Source organism: Gymnoscopelus braueri, assembly GCF_963280865.1.
Source record: "Gymnoscopelus braueri genome assembly, chromosome: 15".
Classification (NCBI taxonomy): Eukaryota; Metazoa; Chordata; class Actinopteri; order Myctophiformes; family Myctophidae; genus Gymnoscopelus; species Gymnoscopelus braueri.
Window position 1 is genome coordinate 10,030,818 of NC_137620.1, and position 7,800 is coordinate 10,038,617.

At 44.0% G+C, this 7,800-nt stretch overlaps 1 long non-coding RNA gene across 1 annotated transcript; it reads left to right on the forward strand.

The window, feature by feature from the left end:
- The first annotated feature begins 399 nt into the window (after positions 1-399).
- On the forward strand, positions 400-1,448 carry LOC308102006. The gene is made up of 3 exons (XR_013934601.1): positions 400-541; positions 708-741; positions 1,423-1,448. It is a non-coding gene; the product is annotated as an uncharacterized lncRNA (long non-coding RNA).
- Positions 1,449-7,800: the final 6,352 nt, after the last annotated feature.

Sequence of the window (7,800 nt, forward strand, 5' to 3'; positions counted from 1 at the left end):
ATGTATACGCAAATCATCCTGGAGGTAGTCACGACGCCTTTATAATGGAACAGTCCGTCATCCCAGCAGTCTTCCAGACTCCGAGGAACCCCCCTCTAGATGGTTGGCTGTTGGGTGACAATGGCTATCCATTAAAGACGTGGTGCATGGTGCCATACCTAGCGCCGACAAGTGTGCGTGAGTGTTCTTTTAATAGAAAACACTCACGCGCACGTATTGTCATTGAGCGGGTCTTTGGCCAGCTCAAAATGCGCTACCGCTGCATGGACAAGTCGGGTGGGGTCTTGCAGTATGGTCCTCAGAAGGTAGCACGTTTCGTAGTGGTATGCTGTGTGTTGCACAACATTGCCAAACAACATGGAATGGTGCTGGACTTCGACGAGGGTAGATTAGCGGACTATAGAAGACGGCAAGCTGAGGTGCAGATGCTGCCCAATCCAAATTTAGAAGCAAATGTGCCACCACAAGCACGGGCAGTGAGGGACCAGCTGGCAGCGGAGCTGCGACTCCGCTAGTCATCATGTCATCTGCAGCCTGCCTCGTAAGTAATTTGTGCAATCAATCAGTAGCCTAATACATGCAATTTATATAGCGCTTTTATTATACTCCAAGTCGCTTACTAAACAAAACATGGAAATGGTTGCAGTCAATGTAGGCATTTCTTTGGCTGTACATATTTTCTAAAATGTTTGTACGCTTCATTTCAGATGGGTGAGGGAGTTGGAACCAGCAGTGGAAAAAGTAGGCTACACATTTTGTACTATTAAAAAAGTACTTTAGTAAAAGTACAAAAGTATTGGCATCCAAATATAGGCCAACTTAAAGTACCAAAAGTAATTATGGCCCATTTCGCAAGTTTGAACATATTGCAACTAATTTGAAAATAGCAGATCTACAAGCTCACAATGCCTCGCCGAGGCGTTGTGAGCTTGTAGATCTGCTATTTTTGGCTTAAGTTCTCCTCATAAATGAGATGTTAGGGTTCAAGTGGTTAAGGTAAAAAAAACAAAACATATCACAAACATTTGGAGGACCCCCTGTTGAAGACCCCTGATCTAAATCGTCACAGTAACTAGTAAGACACATTTTCCAATAATTGTAGTGGAGTAAAGCACAACATTTGCCTCTGAGATGTAGTAGAATAAAAGTAGGTTATCGGAAATACTAAGTATAAATGCATCAAAATGGTACAGTAAAGTACAGTAAATGTTTTCAGTCTTAAATACTTTTTTTAATTCAATAATAAATAAACAATAATAACAATAATACAAGAAAACAAAAACAGGCCTTCTATAACGGTTTAAAAAAAAAAAGCCATAAAAAATCCTGGAAACAAAATTTACAAAATAAATTAAATTAAAAACGCTCGTGCATGAGGTCAAGGCAATGCATTCACTACTTTCTTCCTCCCCTCACTCGCAGGCGTGAGCCACCACGGGACCGCCGGCCACGGGAGGGAGGAGGAGGAGGAGCTGCTGGATGGTGGGCCGCTCTGGTGTTAGGAGGAGAGCGAGCTGGTGGTGGTGGTGGTGGTGGTGGTGATGGAGGAGCAGCAGCAGCTGGTCCGGATCGGGCCGCCGGAGGCCCCAGCACAGAGAGCGACTCCAGAGCTGCAGCGCTCCGCTGAAGGACAGCAACTCCCTGCTGGAGCGCTGCAACTCCCTCCCTCATGAGCCGCCCCTGGCTGACCATCTGCCTGTTAAGGCTGAAGAGACCCCGCCGAAGACCACCCAATTCCCGGTCCAGCATGCGGAACCCTGCCTGCTGGATCGCGAGAATTGGGTGGTCCTCTGGTCTTACCACATTTCTGAATCGGCGGGGGCGGGGTCTCTTCTTGGCCCGGCCTGCTGGAACCCCCGACGACCCTCGGCCTGCTGGAACCCCTGAAGATCCTTCACCAGGATCCTCGGCTCGCTCTCCCCCCTGTGTCTCCTCCTCGCCAGGAAAAGCCACGGTGGAGGGTTGAAGTGGCTCATCTGTGGGAATAATTGACATTTAGGCCAACTGCACTCATTTGTTTAGATTTTTAATAAATTATCATTTTGTTGGAACATTTGTTATGCTTCATTCTTTCCCCCTTGGTAATTGTTAAACTAGCCTATACTTGCCAGTCGATGTCACATGTTTGAAATGTAATTTTGAAATAGGCCTAAAATGTTATATTATCCAGCAGCCTCCACATTAATTAGAAGTGAATTGGTTTAAGGCGATCGGCGAATATACGCAAAATTCGGACTCGTTCCGAATAATTAAAAGACGCTTTTGCGCTCCATGTAAGCTTGCATTGACTTTATAAAGGTTATAAAAAAAAACGTATTGTTCGCATGAAAGAAATCGGCCCGGGGTGTAAGGACCTTGTAGTGTTTAATCTCTTGATCTCCACGTTTTCTTTTGGTGAGATTTCCCTTCAAATTTAGAGTATTTGCGCTGACTGTAGAACTTGGATCAGTTTCATTTTTGGGGTTAACTTTGTGGAGGAAGTAGGCCTACTGTTGATTATTAAAGTTGACGCTACATTGGCAGAAATTGAGGGTTTGACGTCCATTTATGGCCGGATTTAATTAATAAACAATCATTTGTGGATTTTTATCCTGTGATTATTATCTAGAACAATTGTTTGATATTTTTTCGTTTGGGTTAGACATGGTGCTGCCCACTTCTTTTACTTTTCGTTGGAATTAAGTAAGTAATTCAGAAACACCTGCTCCTCTGCACGGACGGTGTTAATGTTTGGAATAGGCCTACCTACACACATGGCGGTCATAATAATCTCAGATTGCGCATACTAATGTCCGATGATTGTGTGTCTAATGAACGCAAGTGTGTCGTTTCTGACCATCCATGTCTGCACATTAAGCATGGTCTTACTCCCAAGAAATAGACCTTCACAAAACCAGGTGCAATTGGCAAAATTATTGAATTACCTCCCTCTGCCCCGCCAACCTCCACTGGTCCGCCGATGCCATATATACTCTCGGGGAAGAGAGTGGAGGCGGCGAGGTCTTCCGAGGGAGTGAGGACCTCCACCGTGCTTGGTCCTCCCCCTGTGGCCAGCAGTTCCCGTCTGTTAGCGGCGGCCTTGGAGTGATTGAGGGAATATTTTATTGACAATTTCAAGGTACAGCAGTATGATAAAATCAAGGGGAAATCCCAATGGATTAATCGCAAAATTACACATATATGCAACAAACCTTTTTTTCCCCCGTTCTTTTGGTGGTGTCGAACCTTTTCTTGACTTGCTCCACACTTCTAGTGATGCCAGAAAAGGCCGACACTGCCGCCGCTACATCAACCCACGCCTGCCTTGCCTCGTCCCTTTTTGAAGAATGATGTGAGGACCCGAAGATCCTCACCTGCCTTGCCTTGACCTCATGCACGAGCGCTTTCACCTCATCGTCCGAAAAACGAGGAGCACGACCAAGTGCTGGTTGCACTTCCTCCTCCATTGTGGGATTGCGTGTTGTGGGTTACGCAGCCTGCTCTTAAAGGCAATGGCACCTGGCACACTGATTGGTTTGATTTGTGTAACGCCCAAACCACACCTATGCATAATGTAACGGGTAGCTCAGGTGTTTGGCGGGTCACGGGGGTGCCATAGAATACCGAATTTTGCGGGGAAACGCCTCTTGCCTAGTCCGAAATCCCTAATTAGTGGTTTGTTCAAATTTCCCTTGGAATAGGGCCCTCTCTCTTTCACTCGCTCCCTCTCTCTCTCTCCCTCCCTCCCTCTATCCCTTATTCTGGAGGGGAAGAGAGGAGGAGAGGAGAGGGGAGGAGGGGTGAGGAGAGGAGAGGGAAGGGAGGAGAGGGGTGAGGAGAGGAGAGGAGGGGGACGAGAAAAGAGGAGGGGAGGAGAGAGGAGGGGGAAGAGAGGGGAGGAGAGGAGAGGGGGATGGGAGGGGAGGAGAGGAGAGGGGGATGGGAGGGGAGGAGAGGAGGGGTGAGGAGAGAAGAGGGGGTTCCAGTGGTGGACCTGCAACAGTGATTCCAGGTACCCAGAACATTTGGAGGGGACATATTTTATTCCTTTCCCCAAGCCCAAAGCTGCACTGGAAAAGTGCAGGCTGTCAAGTTATGTGGCCGATCACACAAGCAGCTTAACGTCGATAAAGTGTTTATTATTGTTAAAACAAGGCTTACTTACTGGCTGTAAACCAGTGGTTCCTCAAATGAACAAAATAAAGTGTAAACTAAATAAATGAAAGCCCTCAAATACTAAAGCAGTTCCATGCTTTATGGCTTCTTCTGCCTCCCCTTGTCCTTTGGCAGATTTGCATTGAGGAAGACAAGTGCTCTCACTTTTGTGGGCTTGAGGCGACTTCTTCTGTCTGAGATTATTAGTCCAGTCTTTGAAAATATTCTCTCAGACGGAACTGATGTTGCCACAACGCAAAGCTTCTTAACCATAAACTTGCTAAGCATGGGGTACACGTGGCCCCGATTTCTCCACCACAGGATCTGCCTGTCTTGGAGCAAGAGGCTCGTCTAGATATGCCCTCACCTCCATAATGGCGTCTGCTGTGGGGTTCCTGGTGGTTGACCCTGTTCCAGCAACCTGCTCATAGGGGTGGGAGATATAACAATGGGGTGGGAGATAAAACAATGTTATAATGAGATTGTGATATTAGCCTGACGTTATCCTAGATTTAGAGAAAATAAAATGTGATTTATTTTTGCCATCCTTACTTGCTCATGGAAAAAATTCCAAACAACTGATTCTGGTGCTGGTTCCTCTTGGGCCGGTTCCTGGGTGGGTTCACTGCTGCTTAGAGTGAGTCTTGCTGCTGCAGTTGATATTCTTTGGAAAGTCTCATCTGCACTTCTGCCATCCATGAATGCCATCCTTTTGAACCTGGGGTCAAGAGCAGCAGCATCTGCAAGGATGGGGTTGGATTCAATTTTGCGGAATCTGGTCGCCATGCTTGAAGAAAGACAGTCGACCATGTCTTTTGCTGTCTGTGTTGTTGTCCTTCTCTGGATATCGACCATGGCTCTCTGCAGTCCCTTGGCCAGCAGCAACACTTTGGAGGCAGACACAAAGCTAGTGAGGAAAAGAAAATATGATTATTATTATAGTGATACAATTACAAAGTTATACCAACAATTATTTATTACATACCACTATTTATTACACAGGTATCTATTATGGTGTCAAATATGTATTTATTTATATTAATTAATTTATTATTTACATTATTTATTTATTATTATTGATAATTAATTTAGTATCATGCAATTTGCATGCATGCTATAGAAATCTACCGCTGACCAGCTGAACTACATACCTTTCTGCACTGAGTTCAACAGTGACCTCTTCGAATGGCTTCAAGATGATGCACATCTCCTGCAGTATAGTCCATTCCTCATGGGATAAAGTGCGGACATCTGCATCCATGACAGCCAGGGTGGAGACGATGGGAACCTTATTGGTCAGAAAACTCTGCAACATGTGATATGTTGAGTTCCATCTGGTGATACAGTCCTGTTTGGGTCGAAGTTGGGTCAGTCAAGTTCTTTTCATGCTGTGTCTCCTTCAGTTTCTGTGCACCCGGGCCGCTTCTGTGAAAGTATTCCACAGCCTCTTTGACTTTATCAATGGTCCTTAGAGGGCATCTCTTACCACCAGATTGATAGTGTGTGCCAGGCATGGAAGATGGGGCCATTTTGTAATTTGAATAGCCTTTGTGATGTTTGAAGCATTGTCGGTTAAGCAGCACACCACTTTCTTGTCAACCCCCCACTCTGCTGCAACACTGAGAAGCTCTCTGACAGGTTGTCTGCAGTGTGCCGCTCAGTGAATTCAAAGCAATCTAATAGGCAGGATGACATGTGAAAACTTTCAATAAAATGGCAAGTTACAGAATGAAGCTGTAACCCTTGACGTCCAACAATCTGTTGTTAGGCAAACAGATGACACTTTTGTCAGCCTTTCTTTAAGTGATGCTGCTTCTCTCACATACATCTCAGACACTTTCTTGGTTATTGTCTTCCTACTTGGAAGAGTGTAGGAGGGGTTGAGAGCATTGCAGAATTGTCTAAATCCTCTGTCTTCCACAATTTTAAATGGTTGGAAGTCAGTGGCAATCATTTTTGCAATCTGTTCATCTATCTTTTCCTGTCTCAATTGGGTCAAGGCAGGTGCACCAAAACTATACTGACTGAGATATGTCTGATGTGTTTTAGTTTTTTTGGGCCCAGTGGCATCAGACTCAGAGCCTGACGTGGTAGACTGACGTGTGGAAGTGCCATCATTGTTTGACTGACTGCTTGCTTGTACCTGGTGTGGAAGCAGGAGAAGGGGAGACTTCATCGTCGTCAGATTAGGGGTGTTCGATATTGAAAAATATACTATCACGATATTTTTCAAGAAATATCACGATAGACGCTATATATCACCATAATTTGAGGAATTTTCACTTTACTGGATTATCTTAAATTTTCAGTACTTTTACTTCTACTCCACTACATCTCAGAGGCAAATATTGTTCTTTTACTCCACTACAATTTAGTTACTTTGTAGATTTATATTATTACAAAACACGCATTAACCACTTTATCCCTATATACTTCGGCTATTTGAAAATAGCCGATCTACAAGCTCACAACGCGTTGCTTTGCGACCCGTTGTGAGCTGGTGAGTATTTCTGCATTGCAGTATTGATACTTTTACTCAAGTACTTTTTCCACCACTGACAGTAGCCTAGTATTACACCTACCTACCTACTAACAGTAGACTAGCAGGTCACACAATGGATCATTGATATGCATATGCATCCAGCCAGGTCGGTCATTCCTATGTTAATTCATGGTGTTGATAAGCTTTTTAGTAGGGGGTACTAAGTGAAAAATCGTTACGCGGCGGATAAAAGCATGAAATTTGATACAGATGTCCCTTGGGTCATCCTAAAACATCCTAGAAGGGGTGCCCAAAAAAATCTTAAACAGGAAGTGAGTTATGGACAAAATCCAAAATGGCCACCTAAACTGTTGACCGTTGACTCAAAAGACACCAAAATAATCTCCAAAAAGCATAAAATGTGGCACACATGTCCTTTGGGTCATCCTAAGACATCCTAGAAGGGGTGCCCAAAAAAATCTGAAACAGGAAGTGAGTTATTGACCAAATTGAAAATGGCCGCCTAGTGTTGTCGATTGACTCAAAAGACAACTAAAGAATCTCCAAAAAGTATAAAATGTGTCACACATGTCCCTTGGGTCATCCTAAGACATCCTAGAAGGGGTGCCCAAAAAAGTCTTCAACAGGAAGTGAGTTATTGACTAAATTGAAAATGGCCGCCTACAGTGTTGAAAGATGATGCAAGATACCTACAGAATCTCATAAAAGCATGAAATGTGGTACAAATGTCCCTTGGGTGATCTGAACGCATCCTACAAGGGGTGCCCAAAAAGGTTTTACACAGGAAGTGACCGCCTAAAAGCAGTTGACACAAAAGAAAACATAAGGGGACGTCATAAAAGTGTATAATTTGGTACGTACATTGAGTGCTTCTTAATATATCCTAGAAGGGGTTATTTATTTGTTTGCTTGTTTATTAAACTTTTTAGGAAGGGACCATGTTGAAGAAATTCTAAATGGCTGTTTAAACAGTTGACCATGGCAGTCTGCATATTATGCAGACTCAATACGACAGGTTATGCAGTGCATAACTTGCCGTATTTTGTAGTCTACCTTCTGTTTTCATTTCTACATCACTTATTTATTTTACTTTCTGCATAATTTTTTTATTGTACTCTTTGAATCTTCTTTATTTATCTAACTCTCTGCATATTCTCATTTAT